The 23,419-nt window shown below is 44.8% G+C and overlaps 1 long non-coding RNA gene across 1 annotated transcript in view; it reads left to right on the plus strand.

The window, feature by feature from the left end:
* Positions 1-587: 587 nt before the first annotated feature.
* The window catches only part of LOC140695172 (uncharacterized), a 47,592-nt gene continuing 24,760 nt past the window's right edge, over positions 588-23,419 (plus strand). Inside the window, exons 1-6 of the long non-coding RNA XR_012070869.1 lie at positions 588-864; positions 8,132-8,291; positions 11,476-11,649; positions 12,102-12,241; positions 16,680-16,898; positions 22,086-22,231. This is a non-coding gene — a long non-coding RNA (uncharacterized lncRNA). The remainder of the gene's footprint in view (positions 865-8,131; positions 8,292-11,475; positions 11,650-12,101; positions 12,242-16,679; positions 16,899-22,085; positions 22,232-23,419) is intronic.

Genomic DNA, 23,419 nt, shown 5'->3' on the forward strand with positions numbered 1-23,419 from the left:
CTGCATTTTAAGAAGCACTTTAACGAATCCTGATGAAGAGATCTGAGTGTCCCACGGAGAAACACTGGTGTGCGAGGCACCAATATTGAGGATTCTCAGGGAACGATGTCTTTTTAGGATGGTCCATGGGCCCTCACTTTAGACTTTTGCCTTGAGTTTAATTTTATGTGTTCAGAAGTGATGTCTTTCAATTCCAGTGCATGTCAGCATGCTCTGTGCAGGGATTTACTCTCAGTAGATGGCAAAAACTATGATTCTTCAGGTCACCGAGCTACACTGTGAACGATATTTTATTTTGGTTTTCTTTGTAGCAATGCAGAGTCTCCCGAGAAGAGATTTAGACTCAACAGCTTTGTGTCAGACTTTGGAAGACCGCTGCTGCCCAAGGTGTTCTCTGGCAGTGCAATGATGAATCTAGGTCCCTCTTTCACTGCTACATCAATGAAGTGGACCACTTGGACAAGGCCAAAGCTGGTATCCCTACCATAGCCCTTTACAGTGTTATTCGGCTCCAGGAAGCCATCAGATGCAGCAGGTGGCCAGAGGAGGAGCCGAACAGACTCATGAAATGTGACATCCCCAACTTTATCAACACGGACCAGAACTCTGCCTTTGTGGAAGATGATTTCCTGATTTTGTAACTACCGATTGTTCTAGAAAATAAGCCAGTTGCCCAGAACTCACACAAAGACTTGAATTGAGAAACGTGCTTTCTCAGGTATCTTTCTGAAGATGTGAAGTCTGTCTTTGTATGGAAGGAAGTCCCCTTTCACAAAACTGAATGTGTTTGTGTCTGAGAGAGGGAAATGGAGACAGAAAGACGAAGAAGCAGAAGAGAGCCCCCTCAGAAGAGATCTAGTTAAGGTGAGTTTTTGTGCCTTTAAAAAACATTTGGGGTTTTAGGGGGAACAAAGTATTTACACTGTCTTATTCTCCTCATTGGAAACCTTGGCCCCGTCGTCAGAGTCAGCGGCCTTGAACGGGGGTTGCACGCTGCGTTTCATCTGGCACTGCCACTTCCACGCTCTGCCTTTAGCACGTTGCTTTGCCTGTCAGGGTTGCCACCCTTTTAACTGTAAGGTGAGGAGTCTGGAGTAGATGATCCACCCCAGCTCTGCTGTTTTGCAAATTTCTGATTTCGTATTCGGATGAGTCTGGGATACACCCAGAGCAGTATAAACCAGGCCCTACCTCCTGCCTATTGCTGGGGCATCCCTCAGGTCTGTGCCTTCTACTCAACCCTTTACTGAGCCCAGCTTTTGTCAGGAGCCCAAGTGCCTACCGGGATGGCAGGGGACTTGTCTTTCGTGGTCACGGTGGCCAAGAATTCTATTGGTGTGCTGAAACAACTCTTCTGAGATCCTCCACCCACCCCTGCTCAAACCTAATGACAGCACTACGGTTCCTTTCCTAGGAGGAGGATCAATCCATGGTGCATTTTATGACAATCCTGTCCCCAGGGATGCACGGAAGTTTATCAGCTGAGTGAGGGGAGGTGCCTCTGTGTCCCTGTATCTCTGTCTGCTGACAGTTCGCTGCCACCGGCTACTGAACAAGAAAAGTGCTATTCACCATGTTGTGTGTTTTCCAAATGTGTAGGTGATGGTCTTGTGGCTCGTGCGTGGGCTTTGATTTGGGATGGTGAAGGGCTTATAAATACCTCATCAACATGTATTCGAGGTGGCCTGGTGCCACACAGATTTGATTCATGAAGGCATCAAGCCTGCACACTGGTTTGGAAACAACTTGGTTTTGATCATTCACACTGCATGCATGACTCGCTGCTAATCTCTGGGTGGTTTTTTCATTTCAGATTTATTCACCCCATGTCTTGCTTAAGCTGAAAAATACATTTATTTCACCAGAATATTCCCTGATTCTTTGTTTACACACATCCAGTTTTTTTAATTCCTTTAAAAATGATTCTGTGTTTATAATGCCTCCTAATTTCTATCATCTCTATGTTGCCAGTGGCCTGAGACATGCACCAGATTTGATGCCGGAACAGTTCCACCAAAAGAAATCCCTTTGCCGTAATATCTTTTGAGGAAAATATTATTCTTTAAGGCTCTAACAGTAAATCGTAGAAGAAAGCATGGAACATTTCTTGTAGTTAATACATGTTCATGCGAAAAGAAATGATATTTTCATTAAACAATGTTGATTTTAATAACTTTTACAAATGTGAACATTATTATTCATAATTTAAGTAACCAGATAAAACCACAGTTATTTATTATGAAGATTGAAAACTATTTACATGGTCTCTTAATTAGAAGTAGCTTTATTAGAAGACTGAAGGGTATTTAAAAGATGGAAAAATACCCATGATGACACCATCATTTTTATTAACTAAATATCAAGAACTGTGCAGGGATAAGATTTAACCCTCTGCAAACTGCCAAGTTAGCATGAGGTAGTTTGTGGATGCTGCCAGAGGACAGGACACTCCCCCAGGATCAGAGACAAAGGACTCCCTGCCAGCACAGAAGGCAGCCTGTGGTTCAAGTTCATATTGGTTCCTGAGTTCCTTTCCTATTGCTGTTGTAACAAAGGACCACAGACTCAGTGGCTTAAAGCAATACACATTCATCTTCTCACTGTTCTAGGGTGCAGTAGTGCAAAGTCAATGTCAGTGGGCTAAAACCAAGGAGTGGCCAAGGCTAAGTTCCACACCTAGGCTCTTGGGAGGGATTCATCATCCTACCTTTCCCAGCTTGCAGAGGTGCTCACACTCCTTGGCCCAGGGCCCTGTGTCACTGTGACCTCTGCTGCCACTTTACATCTCTGTCTCTGACTATATAGATATAGAGGAAGAGTCTTCTACATCTGGTATGGACCCTTTTTCCTACATGGACATTGTATCCTTATTTATGTGCAGATGAAAACCCCTTCCCTCCAGGGTGCGGTGGCATCAGCTCACAAGATGACCACTCTGGGCTTTAAGTGTCCTCTTTGTATTGTCATCAGGGAACTTCTCTTTCCATAGTTAGCTCTGTGTTACTTTGTTGTTATATTTTACCCAGAATTACTGAAAGTTTTACTTAAAAGGGATCCTAATTAGCTCTGTTTACCTGTTTCCAGAGCTGAAAGCTTCAGTTCTAGAGTATCAGTTTGATTTTTCCTAAAAATACATTCCAGTATATTTCTCTGGTGAAAGTCTCTACCCTGTTATCTATTCTCCCATCATTTCCTTATTTTCTTGAATATATTAAAAGTATTTTATAGCCTTTATTGGTAACTCTGATGCCTACATCACCTGGGGTTTGCATCCTTTGTCTAATGCTCCTTATTCTCATGTTATCTGTCATATAGTCTGGACATGTTGCATGTCTAGAAATTCTTTATTACATGGCAGACATTGCAAATGAAAAATCCATGTTATCTTCTGTGAGAGCTTTTCTACCTTCCCGTTAGGCAGACAGTGTGAGGGACTGATCATGTCACTCCAATCAGGCGCTGAGGTGGATCAGGACTAAAGTGCCTTTTTTCTTAAAACAGCTTTGAGGTATACTTGGCAAAATAATTTTCACACGTTTAAAGTGTACAGCTTAATATGTTTTGACGTAAGAATATCCCCAAGGAACCATGACCACACTCAAGACAGTGAACATACCCATCACCCACAAAGCTTCTCTCCTGACTTTTTTTGTCCCTCCCTCCCTCCCTGTCTCTTCCCCTGGGAACCATTGATCTGCTTTCTATCACAACATATTGGTTTGCATTTTCAAGATCCTTATATGAATGGATTCATGCAGTATCTACTCTATGTTGTCTGACTTCTTTCATTCAGTGTAATTATTTTGAGAATCATCTGTGTTGCTGTATTAATAGCTTATTTGTCTTATAGTAGAGTATTGTTTAGTGCTGAGTTTTTACTGAAGAGTTTATTGTGAGCAGTGTTTGTATAGACCATCATTTCTTTCTGCATTTACTTCTTGATGGATGCATGGGTTATTTACAACTTGTGCTATTATAAATAAAATAGCAGTGAATATTTGGTTATAAGTCTTTGTATGGACATATGCTTTTCCTTTCTAAAGCACCAGATGAGGAATGTCTGGATTATATGGTACATAGGTGTTTACCTTTTTAAAAGAATCTGTTAAAGACTTTTCCAAAATGGTTGTACTATTGTAAATTCCTCGTGGTGTGTATCAGTTCTGGTTGCTCTACTTCCTTGCCAGCACCTTGTAAGGTCAGTCTTTCTAACTGTATTCATTCTAGTATGTATGTGAACTAGTATCTCACTGTGGTTTTTAAAAGTATTTCTCTAATCATTAATGACACCTTTAATCAGCATCTTTTCATATGCTTATTATCCATCTGGATATCTTTACTGAAGTGTGTTTTCTGGCCTCATTCATTCAGGTGTTTGAATTATTATTGAATTTTGAGACCTCTTTATTCTGGATCAGATACAAAGAGAGACCATTATCAGATATATGATCTGCAAATAGCTTCTGTCTATGGCTTGTCTTTTCATTTGCTTAGCAGTGTTTAGAAGAGCATTGAAGAGTCTTCATGTTCATAAAGTTCACTCTATCAGTTTCTTTTTAAAATAGATGATACTTTTGGTGTCATAGCAAAGAAAAATTTGCCAAACCCAAGGCCATAAAGCTTAAGCCTATGCTTGTTCTCCTAGCTGTTTTATAGTTTTAGATTTCCTATTAAGATCTATGATCCATTTTGAGGTAAATTTTGTATATTTTGTGAGGTGTGAATCAAAGTTCATTTTTTTTTTTTGCGTATCACTATCTAATTGTTCCAGCACTACATGCTGAAAAGATCCTTTCTCCACAGCATCCTTTTTGAGAATCAATTGTCTGTATAAGTCTTGGTTTAGTTCTGAACATTCTATTGTGTTCCATTATTCTATTTTCCTGTTTTACACCAACACCCTAATTTCTGATTACTGTAGCTTTATAAAAAAAAAGTTTGAAAATCAGATAGTGCAAGTCTTCCAACATTGTTTTTCTTGTTCAAAGTTGTTTTGGATTTTTGGGATCCTTTGAATTTTTATATGAATTATAGAATAAGTTTTTAAATTCCTTACATCCTGTTCTGCCAAAATTCCACCCATGTCTTTGGCCGTCTCCAGAGCCACATTTTCTGAAGAAGTCTCTCTAGATCCCAGGTGAAAGGAATTTCCCTTTCGTCTGTGCTCAAATCACATTTGATATTATTTGATTCCATTTAATCATATTTGCCTGTATGTACTTGTCTGATCTTTCCAGCCATTTAGTAAATCTCAAAAGATTAGGAATCTTGACTTGGTTCCCTCTGTGTGCTGAGAAACTAGTTCTATGCTTTGCAGGAGTGAGCCCTGCAGTAAGAGGTATCTGCAGCACACATCTAGCTCATTGCTTGAATATTGTCAAGGAATTCTGCAGATTTAGAATTGTTTATTGATTGTTGTCTCCAAGACGGCTCAGTCTTTTTTATTTCTATTGCTACTGCTGCAGTTTCAAAGAACAATGGGCTAGTTATTTTGCAAATATCAAATCATACTCTAATTGTGTTGTCACGCAAATTATGTGCTGCTGTGTCTTAACAACCTGCTTAGTGTTCACAGGCTCCTTCACTCATGGAAAATTTGGGAGAATGTCATATCCTTAGAGATAGCAATGCTGTCTTTGGCGACCTGAGCAGCAGTATCTGAATTCACTCCTGCTATTTTTCCAGTGTCCCCTCTAGACCTCCTCCAGCCCTCCATGGGGGGCCCTGCAGTTCTGCCCTAGAAAAGCCTGTTGCTTCTCAGGAAGACTTCCCTATGAAACATAATCATGTCCTTCTTGTGGGGACATTCAGTCCAGAGACCTGAAAGCAGGGGAAAATGTTCAGCCTGCTTTTGGTAGAACCTAAATTCTTCCATACTTGTTAGAAGCAATTTCAATGAGGAAACTGTTTTGGCATCTAACAAATCAGCATAAATGACTGATGAGGAAGATCAGCTTCCCCATCCCACTCAGTCGTCATGTTGATGTGACACACACATTGGCAAACATTTTCCCCTGTGAGCAACGTAAAGTTCAAGACGTTATGAATGGCTTTTTATTTTTATTTCTTAGTCTTTCCACATTCACTGTGTCTCGTGAGATTATATGAATCCTGCTTATTTTCAGCCCAGCACTAAACTTTTTAAAAGGATCACGTGTTTAAAAGGCTAGTGGACAATTTTTTAGAAGACAGAAATCCTTAGATTTTGGTCCCAGAGTTGAATCTTGGTTAGTGGTGAATGAAAATTCCCGTTAAAATTTTAAATTCAGTGATATAAAGTCTTAAAAATAGTTAAATATTAGTCAATTTCATTAAACACTATAAGAGTTATTTACCTTTAAGCCTGTTTCTGGGGCAATTTTGCAATGATTCCCTCCCTTTATCGATTCCCTCTTTATCAGAATCCTTGAGAGGCCCCTGTCATCATTGTCAGTATCATCATTATCATCATGGAACTGATTCTTCTGGAAGATTCTAGGAAAATAAAGAGATGGACGGGATTATGTGTAGGTCAGTGTGTGCATGTACAATAAGAACAGCTGTCAGGCATTAGATGCAAGATACCCATTTCATTTAGGGGAGAATGTGGTCATGAAATCCTGATGTGGTGAATGAAGGAAGCGGTGGGAACAGGATAGTCAATGCAAAGGAGGAGGAAGTGAGTGAGTTGGAGAGCATAGATCCTTGGTTAGTTGATCAGCACATTGGTAAGAATGAGGGGAGTGTGATGGCAGAATCATGTCCCTCCCCGGCCACAGGGTAGCCACCTGTGACATGTTACTGTACATGGCAAAAGGGATGACAGATATTTTAGGATTAAAAATCTTAGAGGATTTCTGTCTCCTAAATTGTCTATTAGTTAGCCTTTAAACCCATGATACATTATTATAGATTAGTGCAGGGGCACAAATAAAAAGGATTCATATAATCTCACCAGACAAACTGAATGTAGAAAGGATAAGGAAGAAAAACAAAAAGTCACTTATAAGTGCCTGGAACCATAAATTGCTCATGAGGAAATGTTACACAAGGTGAATGTCACAGCCACATACATACTGCCTGAGTGGGATGGGACAAGGGGATCCTGAGATGAGACAATAGGGTGAGTAGTCTGGATTGTCCAGGTGGGCTGAATGTAATCACAGGGGTCCTTAAATTGGAGGATATTTCCCAGCTGAGTTTAAAATCAGAGGGAGGTGTAGCGATGGAGCAATGTTCAGAAAGGCTGCTGACCATGAAAATGGAGGAAGTTGAGGGGCACAAGCTAAGGAAGGTGGGTGACCTCTGTAAACTGGAAAAAAAAAAAGGAAACATTCTCTTCTAGACCCTCTAGAAGGAAGGAACCCTGCTGGTATCTTGAATTTATCCCAATGAGAACTGTGTTGGATCTCTGACATCCACAGCCATAAGCTGATAAGTCTGTGCTGGTTTAAGCTATTAAGCTTAATGGAATTTGTTACAGTGGTAATAGGAAAATAACATAGTGAGCGGTAGTGTAAGGGATTAAAGGTCTAGGATGGGGTGTGGAGAGAATTCTGACATTTACACCTAAAAAACAACCAGGTGAAGTGGGAAGGTGTTTTAAGGAAGTCCTACCTGGCAGGGCTGTCAAGCAGACTGGAGTGAGCGAATCCTTGGAGTTAGAGGAATCAATTAAACCTCTACAAGGAAAATAAGAAATAAAATGTAGCAGGGCTTCAGTGTTAGTAGATGTAGGAATGGAAATGGGCAGAGAGATATAAACATTATTTTGAAATTAGCTACAGGTTTGATGACTGCATGTTTGGGAGAGTTAGCCGATGTGTGGACTGAATGCATCCCCTCAAAATCCATATGTCGAAACCTCATCTCCCAGGTTGATGATATAAGGATGCGGGGCCTTTGGGAGGTGATTAGTAGGATAAAATGAGGTCATGAGAGTATTGCCCTCATGAATGGTATTAGTGTTCTTATACAGGGCCCCAAAGTGCTTGCTTCTCTCTCCTCTCTGGGCCATGAAGATAGTGGGAAGACAGCCATCTTCGAGCTGGCAATCCTCTCCCAGATACATTGACCTTGAAAGCCTCAGCCTCCAAACCATAAGGAATATGCTGGTTGTTTAAGCCACCCGACACACGGTAATTTGTTACAGAATCCCAGACTGACGAAGACAGTGGAGAATGCCACTGCGTTTGGCACTGATTGCCTGGAGAATGCTGAAACCCAGGGAAGTGGGCAGCACAGACGTTTACTCATTTAATCCTGCCAACACTGTAGGGGATAGAGTCTACATTTTCCTCGCTATTTAAAAGGTAAGGAAAAAGAGGCACAAATAATAACAATGACAATGACAACAACAACAACAACAGCAACAATAATTTGTCCAAGATTCACACAGAACTCCCTGGAGGGAGAGTGAGAATTAATACTTATGCAGGCTGGCCCCAGAGCCCCTGCTCATAACTACTAAGTCAGATCACCTTGCTTATTTAGATCAGTTTTTTTTCAACTGTGATATGAGTGTACTGTGTCCAGTAACTTATAATTTCAAAATACCTCACTGTAAGGGAAACATTAGTTGCAGGCATTACAACCCACAGAAAGCTAGACATACAAAAATAACTTGTTAGGGCAAGATAACCAATAATGTTTTTAAATATTATACCTGCTGACCCTTTGCAATAAAGTGTTTATTTATAATTCTGTCTGGCTACAGAATAACATCATTATCCTGCATGTGGCTGGTGGCTCCCGTGTTGGACAGCACGGGTCTAGAGAATTTAAATGACTTGCCCAGCCTTGCCCAGGAAGCTCGTGGTGGGATCAGAGCTATAGTCTGGGACTGTTCCTTCCTATCCAACAATTCCCTCATGGAAGTTTAGAAGCTTCTCCTTTGGTGCCCAGCTGTCTATCCGTACTTATGACATCTTGTCAGGTGCCCCGGCCTGCTCCTGAACATCAGCCAGAACCCACTTCTGCTCTTTTTTGGCCAGGTAATACCTTCTAGCAACTTCCATTGCCTTCTTGGCATCAGTTTTTACATGGAAGGGTAGTGGCTAGAGAAGGAAATGTGTCCACATGACAGGTTTTTCATAAATATAGTAGGAGTGGTCAAGAGAAGAAAACCTCAGGAATACGAGTGGAAGCAGGTCATTTAATATACCAAATGCGTACTTTCAATGTATGTTTGTGTTTCCGAGTCCACGCTTGTTCTACTCGTGCATTATAGGCCAACACATCAGGAGACAAGGATTTGGGGCAAGAAATAGCGGCTTTAATTTGTAAAGCCAGCGGAGAAGATGGTAGACCAATGTCCTGGAGAACCATCATCCCAAGTCAGAATTCAGGCTCTTCTTATATTAAAAAGGGGAAGCGGGAATGCTTGGTTGTTGCAAACTTGGTGTATGAATTCTTTGTTGTTAGAATCCTTTGTTCTTGCAGCTCTTCACCTGGGTCAGATCCGTGTAAACCTCCAACAAGCAAATGTTATTTTCTATTCTGTATCTTGTTATCTTTATACGAATGGAAAAGTGATAATATCCTTCAAAGTCAGAGCCTTGAGAATAGGGTCTCCTGTATATTTCAGGATCTAGGCAACATTGTTTCACAAAAGGTGCAGAAACAGCAAGACTAAGCCTAGGAAACAGGGCACAGGTTTAAAGTCAAAGGAACAGATCTAATATGGAGTCAGATTTGTTCTTTCCTATTTCAGTAGTGCCATGGAGAAGGCACTGTGGGCAGCTTTCTGTAGGGTCCTGGAGGCTTTCTCTCTCAGCCTCTGTGCGCCTCTATTGAAAACCCGTCATCGCTATCTGGCCTGCTGGAAAACCAGTCCGCCTGTTTTGCCCTGAAGTTGTGTTCTGTTTATAACTCATCTCTACTCCTTGGAAAACAACTCAATAAAAACTCAGTTGGTTTCCCACCAGCCCTGAGCAGGGGTGAGGGATAGCATGTTATTATTTTATTAAAAAAATATATAAAAGAGTTTTAAAACAGCACTGGGCACATAGGAGAGAGACAATCAATGCTTCCTGGCTTAAATCGAAAATGATGACTCAGTGAGTCTATGGCTGCTGTATTTGCTGAGCTAGTTACTCCTTTGCTCCATTACACATTTATTTTAACTGAAAAAGAAATATATGCATATGGTTAAAAAAATTCAAACAGAGCAAAAAATACTCAAGTGAAAGAAGTTTTCCCTCATCCTCTGTTCTTACATGCCTCCCTGGAGATGCCAATGTTTACAATCCTTTGTGTGCTTTTCCAGATATGCTATGCAAGTTCCCACCAATGTATGTAAATTCCTTTAAAGTTTTACTTATTTTTAACTTTAAGGGATTTAAATCCTCAAGTGGCTTCTGCCACAGTAATAGAAAAGAAGAAATCTGACTCCATATTAGATCTGTTCCTTTGACTTTAACCCTGTGCTCTGTCTCCTAGGCTTCTTCTTGCTTGTAAAACAATGTTGCCTAGAGCCTAAAATATACAGGAGAGCCTATTCTGAAGGCTCTGACCTTTAAGGGTATTTAACACTTTTCCAATCATATAAAGATAACACGTTGCAGAATAGAAAATAACGTTTGTTTTGTTGGAGGTTTACAGGGATCTGACCCAGGGAGATAGCTGCAAGAACAAAGGATTCTAACAAGAAGGAATTCCTACACCAAGAAGTTTGCAAAAACCAAGCACATAGGAAAGCAGCCTGAATTGTGACTTGGGGAGATGGTTTTCCAGGACATTAGTTTGCCATCTAGGTCTACAGAAACTTGCTATTCCATGCCCCAACACTTGGTCTCCCAACTTACTGGCCTGTCCTGCACTGAGGAGAATGAATTTGGACTCAATAACACTTCTACCTACCTAGCAAGTTGGACACTGGGACTGAGGGCAGCTCTCCCACACACAGGGGCCTACGGTGAGCCCTTGATTATTCCCCGAGGTTGGGGTGTGGTTTACCCAGGAGGGATGGGGACTCTACACCAACACTCAGGCAGTCTGCTCCTTCTGGGGCTCTGACATTTTACCTCCCGCTCCCTGCCAGCCCAACATTTGGGACAGTGGAGCTAAGGCAGAGATCGTGCCTGCCTGTTTCCCAGCGTGTAAAAGGGGAATATGTACTCTTCCCAAGGTAGTTCTGAGAAACAACACCTGCGGGTGCTTGGTTCCCTGAGCAACAGTAAACCTAGCTCCTTGTGGGGGCAACGGGTATGATACCCGTAGGGTTTCTGCAGAGACCTTAGCTGGAGGGCTGGGCCAGGGACGTAAAATATGATCTGTGGGCAATGACGGGTAAGAGAAGGGTGTATAGGCAGGACTGCTGCCTCCTTCGGGGTGCCACAAGAGGTAAAACGCTTTCTCCCCATCTCTGTTACTCCCCTCCCAATTCCAGATAACTGCCTTCCCTCTGCTCCTCCTGTCCATGTGTCTCCCTCCACTTTTCCCCGCCTCCCCTCCTCCTCCCCTATTCTCCCTCCCTCGGTTCCCCTTCTCTCTCAGGACCCAGAGCGGATCGCTGGCCCTCCTGCGCATGCGCAGTTGCTGCCAGCTGGACCGCGGGTTGGAAGCTCCAGCTCCGAGCCGGGGATCGGCCCCAATGGCTTCTCAGCTCTGTCGCCCTGTAGGCCTTTGGCTACTGCCTGGGGCCGGGGCCTCTGGCTGTGGAAGTGCAAGGTGAGGGGATATCGGGAAAGGGGTGAGGCGGCTGCGGGAGGGCGGTCGGCGTGTCACAGCCCCCCAGGGCGCCAGTCAGCGTGTGTTCAGCTGGATTGCTCGGGCCAGACCCCTCTGCCCGCGCCACCTGCCCCGGCGCCCCGGCCACAGCTGTCCAGGGCCAGGTGTGCCCCTGCGCCTCTTGGCCCAGCCGGGCTCCCCTCAGTCCGCGGCTGGCGTCCGCTTCCCCTCTTCCGCCCGCGAGTCCTCCCCTCCCGGGCTTCCTCTCCTAGGCCGCCGACCCGTCCCCACCACTGGGCGGGCTGTGTCCCGGGCGGGCGGGGTCTGCACACCCGGACGGGGCGGGCGGCTTGGGCTGGGGCTGGGGCTGGCCTCCGAGCGGGGCTGCAGCCCGCACCCCCCCTTTCCCTCCCCCCTAGGGCTGCCCTCCTTTCCCTTTCACCCTCCCTCAGGACCAGCTCAGTGGCGTGTGTGCTGCTCCCCGGACTGAGAGCCTCTGGCTGTAGCGCCCAGCTTCACCTGGTGGAGTCGGGAAAAGGGAGCATCAGTGCTGAGCAAGCTTCTGTCTCCTCCCTCAGTGTTTCTGCCGCAGGTAAGTATCTTGAACACTTTCAGGTGTTATGATGGCGGTGCTTGTTGATGTCACGTGTTTTTATAGTGAGAGGGATTAACAGTGGTGAAAGCAGGGCTTGGTTCTGTTAAAAATGAGCTGAAGGCATGAAGCTGTGATATCCTCCTTCCTTCCCTCTCCAAGGGTGAAACGTGTGACAGTCAATTTTAAAAAGATAGTTACAGTCCCTAGCTAGCCCAGCCCAGCTAGTGTGTGTTAACAGGAACAGCATCACCAGAGGCCTTGGAGACCCAGGGATATTGCAGTCCTAAAGAACTCCTGGCACAGTTTGGTTTGTATTGGTTTTTTGTTTTTCTTAAATTGTGGGACAGACTAGTGGTATAAAAAGAAAAATATTTGTCAAGAAATATTTTTTCATATAACAGCGTTATTGTGATATAGTTCACACACCATGAAGTACATCCATTTAAATGGTAAAATTCAGCAGCTTTTAGCATATTCACAGTTGTGCAACCATTATTATTCCAGAACGTTTTTATCACTTCAGAAAGAGCAGTGGAAATTAATGACCTATCCACCCCTCCCCAGTGGTGGTTCTAAAGAAATTTCTTGGCTAATCTTGACCATAAATTCACTTGTTACATTCCAAGAAAAATCTGGTAGGAATTCTAATCAGAATTGCAATGAATCTGTCTATCAAAACAGGAAGAATTAACGTCTTTATGGCACAAACTTCTTCTACCCATGAATATATTTCGGACCCTATATTTTCCTCTGTCCAGAGCCTGGCCCATGGGAAGTCCTCACTACTTGTTGGGCTTGTGAATGATGAGATTCTATACATCGTTAGTTGCAGCTGTAGCCTTTCACAGAAGAGAAAAGAAACCTCAGTGAAGCAAGTGACTCTCTGATGGTCAGAAAGAGTGACAGCCATTGCTGGAGTGATCCAGTGGACTTGGTGTTTACAACCAGAATTCTCCACCACCTACAGCTAAGGGGATTAGAGTGTTCTTTTATTTTTTCTTAATGGCGTTGCTTTTATTTTTACTTATTTTTTAAATTATTTTTTATTTAAGTGTAGTCAATTTACAATGTTAGTTTCAGGTGTACAGCAGAGATTCAGTTATAAACATATGCATATGTATATACATATGTTTTAGATTGTTTTTAGTATAACTCATTACAAGAAATTGAATATAGTTCCCTGTGTTATATAGCAGGTCCTTGTCATTTATTTTATATTTACTAATTTGTATCTGTTAATCCCTCCTTTCCTGCCTGCTAAATACAGTTTGCTTTCTATGTCCATGAGTCCATTTATAGGAGCACCATTTTTCCTAGTAATATATGCTCTTTGGCTGCTTTCAGTTTCAGTAATTCCATCTTATCTGTGGGCGCTTTTCTTCTGGTTGCCTTTATGTGGTTTGCACACGTGGTAATAGAGATCTTTATTTGGGAGAACTCCAGGTCTCGTGTAGTCCCTGGTACAGAATGCCCACTGAATTGATGATTGAACTGGGAAAAAAGCACAGTAAATGCTGGAATTTCCACTATGGTTGAGAATTCCAGGTTTCAATAACCTGTTTAGACAACCTTACTATTGGCTGCACCCATACTGGGTAATTTGGTGGAAATTCATGGTATGGTGGTGTAGAGACGGGACCTTATATTCTTCTTCTCTTTCTATTTTCTAACACTCATTTTCCTGGGCCTTCCAGATCCTCCCCCAGAAGTGCCCAGGGCTGGCTTAGTGCTGCACTGAGGCAATATTTGTTAATAACGCCCTTTCCTCTTCTCCTCTGAGCCTCCGTTTCTTTCTGTGCACAATGAGCGCTTAGACTAGATAAATACTTTTCAGTTTCTTTTAAAGCCATGTTTCCTTTGAGAAACAGAAAATGCAAATATCTCCTCTCAACCCAACCCTTTAGATTTTGGTATGTCCTCCAAGGAGTGACATAGCTCTTTGTGAAAAATTGATGTGATTTTGATTGCAGGTGACACAGAAAAGACTCTTCAGAGATTTATTGCAGGGAGAGGGCAGGAAAGAGGCAGTATGTGACACTTTCTAGTGTGAGCAACGGAGCAGGGACTTGGATTTAAATACGGTGTCTGACGTGGCCTCTCTCTAATCTTGTAGAATGTGATAAACTTCTCTGCCTCAGTTTCTTGATGTGTCAAGTTGGGGTGATAATATTTTAAGGCTTCTGTGAAACATTATACAAATAAGACATTTGTGTCTCGGTAGAAACAAGATCTGCTAGGGATTCAGGGATTTGTTTAAAAAAAATTCTTGTCCATAGCACTCTGTCTGTGTGTATTTAGAAGTTCCTGGAGGGTGAGGGTGAGTCTAAAGTCCATTGTGGGACAGGTGGCCCATATTTCTCCGTGTCCCAGTTTTCCCCCTACTCCCCAGTCCTCTTCCTCAGTCCAGGATGAAGTTCCCTAGTAGATTTACACAGAGGTCTTGTGGAAATGGCTTTTCATTTTATTGTTTCACCAAGAAGGGCTGCCATCATGATCTCTGTGGTCAGGTTTTGAAGGGCTGCCATCATGATATCTGGTAAGAATTCTATGCAATTTGGAGTTCCAATTTAATGAAAAGAAAAAAATTACAAATAGAAAATTAGAACAAGGGTGGTGACAGGGGCTCTTTTAAGTGGACACCATTAGCTTTGTTAGCTTCAGGTGCTGTGGCCTGTTGCCACGAGGACCCATCCTCTTGCTCTGAAGTTGGAGGGACTAGTGGGCTCAGTGGGAATGTTAACTGAGTGTATCTCATGGGCTGGGCATTGTCCTATTTGTACTGTGTGTTCCTTATTTGAGACAGTGAGCTCACCTAACTTCGATAACCTCTTTAAAATATTAGACTTTTAATTTTGAGATGTAATGTAGATTCCCATGTGGTAGTAAGAGATTATATGGAGAGGGCCTATGGACCCTTTGCCCAGTTTTCTTAATGGTTCCATCATGCAGTGTTGGGGTACAATTCATTACTGACTCACTAACAATTTGAGGTTTGTGTTATTGCCCTTATTTCTATTCACGATTAAACTGGGGCTTCGTGAAGCACGCAGGCCTGTCCAGGTCACCCACATTGTTAATGCAGAGTCGGGTGAACGTGGGCTTGGGATTTCCAGGCAGTACCATTATGATGGTTTGTGGCAGGGAGCAGCATTCACTTTGCTTGTTTATTCATTCATTCAACAAACATTTATTGAGTAAACTCTGTGGGTCAGATGCTTTCATAGAGTTATCTGATTCTTCAGCAGTACTGAGAATCAGGTAATGTTTATATTTTTTAATCTGAGAAAATTAGCTCTGAGAGGTTATAACCTCCCCAAAGGAAGTATAACTCATAAAGGAGGGATAGAACATGTGTACAGTCACCTCCTTTTATGCAGGTGGTACCCTATGCATTTTACATTTTCAAACATCCGTAATCCAGATATATTCTTGTAAGGCAAGGCTTTTTTTTTAATTGAAGTATAGTCAAGTTTACAATGTTGTGTCAATTGCAAGGTGTTTTTTGACTTTTGAATTAAAAAATACTTTTTCAGGAGGGAAATTAGGTGTATTTATTTGTTTGATTTTTTAAAATGAGGTACTGGGGTTTGAACCCAGGACCTCGTACATGCTAAGCATGTGCTCCACCAATGAACAGTACCCTCTACCCCAAGGCAAGTTTTCTTATCCATTATTATGAAGCTTAGGAGTTCAAATAAATTGAATAGGAATCCAGATCTTTTGATCCTACTGTGGTCCTTCTCTTTATATTCTGCTGAAGGGGGTTGGGGAAGCATTTCCTTTGTTCATTTCTTTATTCAGCATTTTTGAGCAGTGACTTTGCATCAGGGCCTTGCTAGGTGCTTGGAAATAGAAAATAAGAAATGACCTTTCTCTGCAGAGGCAGGAAGCCTAGACCAAAAGCTGGGTAATGTGATCCGAGCTACAGTAGCCATATGCAGACTCTGAGGACAAACTGTACCCTTGGATTTGCTTTGGCTTCCCTTGTCTTCTGGCTGGTACACACCAGGTCACCGCAACCCAGATGGGCCCGTAGCACACAGCAGAGAATGTACCTCGATCTCCTCTCCCCTCTCGGCAGGGCCTGCAACATGAGCATCCCTGACTACGTGCAGTGTGCTGAGGACCACCAGACTCGTCCCGTTGTGGTCCAATCCATAGAGATCATCTCAGAGGAGAATTTCTTTTGCATCTATCAGCTACTCACCTCGGTTAGCCATATCAGCCCTTGTGGCTCCCAGTGGACACTCTGTATCCACTACAGGCACCGCTATGTGCCCGAGAATCGGTGGAGCGTCTTCCAGAAACACCCCAAGGTCGTGGGCCTTGTCACCATTACCGAATGTCTCTCTGCCAAGGCCTTCGAGAAGCTCCACATGCAGAGGAGCTGTATGGTGCATCGCTTAATGACTCTCAGCTTTTTGTCTTTGTGCAGCATGGGGAGGTAGCCGAGCAGACACGCACCGACGTTGCCTTCAATCTAAGAGTACTGCAGGGTGGTGGAGAAGAGGATCGAGGACTTCACTGAGTCACTCTTCATCTTGCTCAAGTCCAAGTGGCTGGATGGTGGCCCCAAGAATTCTGGGGACAAGATCCCCCTCCCCTGCATCCCGTTTGAGAAGGAGGACTTCATGGGACTGGACACAGACAGCAGGTAAGTTTACCTGGAAGCCAGTCCACCTTGGCTGTGTGCTGGATTGCTTCCCTACATCCAGAAAGGGATCAGCAAGGAAGAAGTCAATCTTGTAGCCAAGGGGGGAGGGAGGTGCAGCCCGCCGGTTTCCAGACATTTCAAAGTGAATCCGCCTTTATTTCAGAGAGATCCTTTTAGGGTTAGTGTGGACACTTACTCCCGCTTTACAGCCAGGAACATGGTGGGACCCCTGGAGTTGCTGTCCAATAAAGTAGCCAAAGCCACATGCTAGGAGCACTGGGGAGGAGGCTGGACTCAGCTGAGATGTACTGTAGGTCAAATGCACATCAGACGCTGAGGCTTGTCTAGTAAAAGTACATAAACTATCTCTCTACTTCCTATATTGATTACATGTCAAAATAATAGTATTTTACATACAGTAGATTAAGTAAGATCTGTTCTTAAAATCACATTCTAGTATTTGTTTTTTGTTTGTTGGTTTGTTTCTTTGTTTCAAATTTTAAACGTGGCAACTGGGAAACTTTCTTTACATGGCTCTCATTTCATTTCTGTTGCGCAGCCTGTCCTGGTACATGCTCATCCCTTTGCTTATAGATGAGATGCTGAGCCCCGAGAGGCAGAACGAGGCGCTGGTTGAGCTGCGGCTGGAGCCGCTGTCACCTGCCTCCCAGGCCCAGCACCTTTTCAGCTCAGGCCGTCTCTTCCTGCCCGACAGCCACCATGCCAAGTTAGGACATCAGAAACACCGCCAGGGACTTCCTAATGAACTCCTTATGCAGGGAAAGGCGTATCACGGTGTATGGGACAGAGCAGGGAAATGTTCATTCCCACTTTGTCCCTGTGATTAAGTCAATGGCCCCACTTTGCCTCGGAAGTACAGATGAGCTCTTCTGGGCTGCCTACCCCCCACCTTCTGCTCTGTTTCCCCGTATATCTATCATGTTTTCCCTCGGGCTGAAGAGGGTGAGATGCCTTTGCCGAGACGTGGTCCCCCTTTGCTGGGGTGAGTGAGGGAAGCTGTGTCCCCCCGGCCTACGGCCTCGGTCCTTGAGTCTGGAGAGGGCTCATGGTGGTCCCACAGGTGGCGGTCAGAAGACCTGGCATGTGCTACCGGGCCCGCTTTGGAGGTGGTGCTCTGTGATTCTTGAACTTACCTAAGATCAGATCCTACTTTCTGGTTGTTGGTAAGTTGGAGGAGAAGATGCTAGGGAATTAATAAAAAGAATGTCTAGACCAGCCCTGTGAGTGAGAAGCACAGGGGACACTAGTCCCACCTGCGAGAGCCCACCTAGCAGGCTCTGGATGAATTTTCTGTTCCTCCCCAGAAATACCTCTATGGCTTAAGGAAGAGGAGAGGCATGTCGTGGCCATGATCTGTACTTGTCCTCACAGGGCCCTGTGATCTACATGCCCGCACTCCCCATCTGTTTCTTGGAGATGAGCTGGCATGTTTAGGAGCCTGGGCACTGCTGAGGGCATAGCTCCCAGCACCGTGCTACACAGAGTCTCGCTCCGTTCACCTCATCTGTCAACTCCTGCTGAGGCCCCAGACATTAGTCAAGTAGGTGCATCAGCGAAACCTAAGCAGGGACCACCTTCTCCCCCTGGACAGACTGGTGAGTGAGCAGTGGAAGCCTGGAGCCCTGCCCCAGCCCCCACGCCAGTGCCACTTCTTTTGTCATAGGAGGCACTGGTGACATTTTTGCTCAACAAATGCTTGTCTGTGAGTCTGCAGACCCACCAGAGGATGCCAGCTTGTTTTTGCCTTTTGAAGTCTGCCCTTGGGACTTGGCGGAGTAGCCGGATGTGTACTTAGCCCACAGTGGTTCAGCGCATTAAACCTGCCTCCTTGTGGGTCTGTCTATTCTGGTACCATAAGGGCTCAGCCAGCATCTGAACGTCATTGAGATAACGCGGCCAGTGAGCTCGGGTCAAGCACATTCTCCTCCAGTCACTTTTACTCCATTGTTTCTTTTACTATTCCACAGTCATTAATTTTTTAAACAATGCTTTGGTGCAGGAGCAGAGCCTCATTCTCTCCTGCTACTCTTGGTGGAAGTGAGTAAAACGGTTCAGACTGAAATGCGACAATAATTTGTAGCTCAAAAGCTGCCTAGTCGCTTGTAGGTCGAATTTTGGTTAGGGGAGCTGAACACGTTGTGGTCCCCCGGCAGCGCCGCTCCCCTCAGGCCCCTGCTTTCCCTTGAGCAGGAGGTGAGGTTGGGCCTCACCATCCCCGCGTCCCTGGCCTCACACACTCACATAAATTCTTGTACATGCAGTCAAAATTATTTTTGTTCTTGTGTGATTCTAATTTTCTCTTGTTCCTCTTTTCCTTTTTCTTTACTCCTTTTTCACTTGTACTGCCCAGTGAGCATGTTGTTGCTTCTGAAAATGTGGGCTGTGCACACCCTGCATTGGAAATAGCCAGATTGCCCTCCGTACAGTCTCCATCGCTTTAAAAAGCAACAACTTAACAGCTGTTTTGATCCATCTATTATCTTAGTCATTTTTTATTTTCTAATTTTTTGGAATATTTGCTTTGTTAGCTCATCACCCACTGGTGTTTGATACCTGTTGAAATCCTTGCTTTTGAGGAACATGTTTGGTCCTCCTTTTATTTGATGACAAATGCGCCCTTATTAAATTTGTTTCATTGTTTTGAAGAAGTAAGATGTGAATTGATTTAGTCGGCTGCTCAGGGATTCTTTTCATGGAGTATTTAAACTTGTAAGGTCAAACTCTGCAGCATTTTGCTCGATTCCTGCTTTTACACAAACGTGCTCAGCACGCGGTTCCTGGCTGTCGCTGTGTGACGTGCGTGACGTCGCTTCCTGGCCGGCGGTCACTGGTGAGGATGTGGCCGCCACGGAGGTGACAGCTGCAGGGGACGCTGTTGGAGGAAGAGGTCACCGTTTGGTTCTTTAATTTTTTTTTTTTTGCATTCAACTTCCCCGTGCCATTTACTTTACTTTGCCTTCATAAATGGGCAGAATTGGGTCTAAAATCCATGCCACTATTTTTTCCCTTTACGAGGCTGGTTTTTCTGAGTATCAGGACAACATGGCCTTCTCCTAAGTAGCTGGCTTACCTGGATCTGTTGGGCAAAGGGACTGCTAAAAGGGCCGTAGCTTCCTCTCTGCTCCAGCCAGTGGGCATTCAGAGCTGGGTCTGTGGTTTGCCTCAGCAGCCGTGCAGACCTTCCTGCCTCGGCCTTTACTTTTAACCCATGTTGGCAGTAAAGAGCTGAATCCGTTTCTGTTGCAGCTGACGCCCACCACGTGGGCCCCCTAACGTGTCGTTAGTTTGTGGTAGTCAGTCCCCAACACCCCAGTCAACAATGAAGGAAGATGATTTGTCCAACCCAGGACCTTGGATTCTCAACCCTACCCTGGTTCATCTCACCTGGTGGAATTGTTTGGCCACCACCATCATGCTGACCATGAGGCCTTGTTTCTCCTTTCATGCTCTGGTCCAAATGTGGACACTTCATTTTTCACTGAATTTGTCTCGCTTGAGACAGGCCAGAATATCTGAATGAGTCCATCACATTCTGGGTGGGGAACAGAACAGAAGTAAGTGTCGCAAGTAGATGGAGTCTAGGCTGTCCGGGTTGGCAAATGCAGGCTGGGATCTGTGATGGCTGGGCTGTACACTGGACACAGGCCTTTCCCATGGCTCCTGAGAGCCCATGAGTTGAAGTGATAACAGCCTTGCGTGGGTTCCCCCATCCTCATCTGCTCATTGGCAAGTGTGTCTGCTAATTAGGAGCTCCCCCAGACCTCGGGCCCTTCAAAGCTCAGACCATGGGAGAACCTTGAGTCCCTTCTCCTGGGCCTCCTGTGTGAGAATCCACTGCCTTCTGAGGTGACCAGCGGCAGGAGATGCCTCCCCATCCAGGGAGCACCCTACGGAGGACTGTTAGTGCACCATGCTGTGAGCTTGTGTGTTTCCGGCCATGGTCCCTACAGAACTACACTTGAGATGGGCTTATTGATGGAGATAACAGGACTGATTCCAGGGCAGGGCCTGGGGGAGGGAACAGTGGAAATTGAATGTGACCTCAGACACCTCGGTGGGTGCTGGGGCTGTTACTAAAATGGGGAGTCTGGGAGATACCTGACAGGAATGGAATTCCAGAGTAAATGGTGGACATGAGGCATTTTTAAGATGCCATTTGTCATCCAAATTAGGACTTCAAAGAGGCACTCGGGTCGATGAGCCTGGGGCTCAGGTGAAGGAGCCGGACTAGAGATACACGTTGGGAGTCGTCATTCTTAGCTGGTGTTCACAGCCTTGCATGTGAATTAGATCATCTCGAGAGCTGCAGACTGAGACTGAGGGGGGCAGGGCTGTGTCTTGGTTGGAGGAAAGCCCAGACCATACAGCTCTGGTGTGTCAGTCAGTGGCGTTTGCCATTTTCAAAGCAATGCCAGTTATCCTTAAGGGGCCAGGGGCTGGGCAGGGCCAGCCAGGAAGAAATCTGAAGGGAGGGTCGTGGCCACGTGTGCGTCTTGGGAAGGTGCAGAGGCTGCAGGGTACGGGAGGGTAGACTCCTCAGAAGCTAGAGTTGCAGTGAGGAGTGGGGAGAAGTTAGTCACAATCACCTGTGAGGGAGGGAGGGAGGCCTAGGGAGCCCCACCTTACCGGACTCGCTTTCCCATGAACAGAAGGCAGTCAGACAGAGGATCTGAGGTGAGAAGGGATGGGCACTGGGAGGGGAGCCAACCTGGAGAATGGTGCTTGCAAAATTCTGGAATAGTCTCCCTGAAAAATAGAGTTAAAAATACCCAGACTCTTAAGAACATTGTTAGTGACTTGGGAGGAGGCAGTTGTTTTTCTGGCCTCCTAAGGGTAAGGCATGTATCCAGGGATACACAGAAGATACGGGCAGTCTGTTCCGGGGGCTTGATCGTTACCGGGGGAACAGTGCAAGTTTAAAGGGGGAGAAGGGCAGCGGAGGGAAACTAGCCAGGCCCCGTGTCAGGTACCAGTCGGCCGCCCTACTTGCGTGTTTCATTCACATCCATGCCTCCCAGGTGGGCGGTGGCAGCCCCCTTTTGGGGATTGGGAAGTCTTCTCAGAGGGGTTAAAGAATTGGTCCATTTAGCGACTAGTAAATGCTGTAGCAGGATTCAAGCAGGGCCTTGTCAGAATTCAAGGGCATGTTCTCTCTACTGTTTCCAGTACTTCCCTGTTATACCTGGAATGGTGAAGTGGGTCAGTTTTGGAGCCTTTCAGAAAAAGTATGATTTAAGCGCCTCTGGACTGTTTCACAAAGCTCAGCATTCTTTGATGGTTCTGAAGCACGCAGTGATTTTCGTCCCAGAGAGGTAACGTCTAACTCCTTTGATGATGACGTGGTTGCAAATGGTGTACAGGTGCAAAACCAGACTTTGCAGCTTCTGAAGGGAAACTCTCCAGTTCTCCCTTGGTCGGCTTTCTTCCACGGGATGTAACTGTGCTGCAGCGTAGGCCTGAGCTTTCCATATGGAGTGAGAGTTTAATATCCGATGTTAGCATAAAACGGTCAGATGAAGAAAATCGAAGTTGACAATTTATTTTTGGGTTTCATTAGTCAAGATATACTATCAGTTAATGGCCCATATAGCAAATGAAATTGAGTACAGGACATTGCATTTCTTACTTTCTATTTAGAGTTCTCTTACAGAATAATGTTGCCTGCTTTGGAACATCAGCTCCACCACTCACGGCACCTATCAGTGTGTTGGTGTGATTGCATTTACAGAGTGAATGTAATCTGGGCTTCCTCAGCCCCAAACACTTCAGTGCAGAATCACGGGCTGTAGACGTCTGTTAGTCACGCAAATACTTCTAAAATTATATGATTCCAGAAAAGAAAGAAGAGAGAGAGAGAGATTGCCTTTATCAAATTTCCTTTCAGTTCTAAATGAAAACTGTTGTTGAGCAGCTCTGGTTTCCTTTGGATAAGAATATATACATTTCTTTGCATGTAACCTGGGTTTTGGGCTAGAACACCAAGTTCTTGCTGTCCACAAGCCACAAAAATAGTAGCCAAATGGCACACGTGTGAAATATTTTATACTTTTTTCTGAGAAAGTATCCTTGAATTTGGGACTTGGGCTGTGATTTCTGCTTTTTGATTCCCCCACCTGTCTTGTAATCTCTCACTCCTTCCCACGTGGTTCCCAAGTGTTCGTGGTCTCAAAGGAGCGGGCAAACACCCAGTTGGTCACCATGTACTGCTGCTATAGATAGAGCCCAGACAAGACTTAAAGGACATTATCAGAGAGAACTTCCTGGAAGAAATGGGCTGTACATTCAGTTGTGAGGACAGAGTAAGAGTCAGCCAAGAGAAGGAGTCAAGAATGTGGCTCAGGTCGCAGGTGCAGCCCGGGCAGAGGCCTGGAGGCTTTTGGCGTGGGGACCCGGGGAGAGTGCCCTGTGCGGTCCAGGGTGGAGGGAGCCCCTGCTGGGGAGGACACTGGAGAGAGTCCGGGGTGTAGGGCTTTGGAAGAAGTTGAGTTTTACTAGAACTG

This window comes from Vicugna pacos, unplaced genomic scaffold, assembly GCF_048564905.1.
Source record: "Vicugna pacos unplaced genomic scaffold, VicPac4 scaffold_164, whole genome shotgun sequence".
NCBI lineage: Eukaryota > Metazoa > Chordata > Mammalia > Artiodactyla > Camelidae > Vicugna > Vicugna pacos.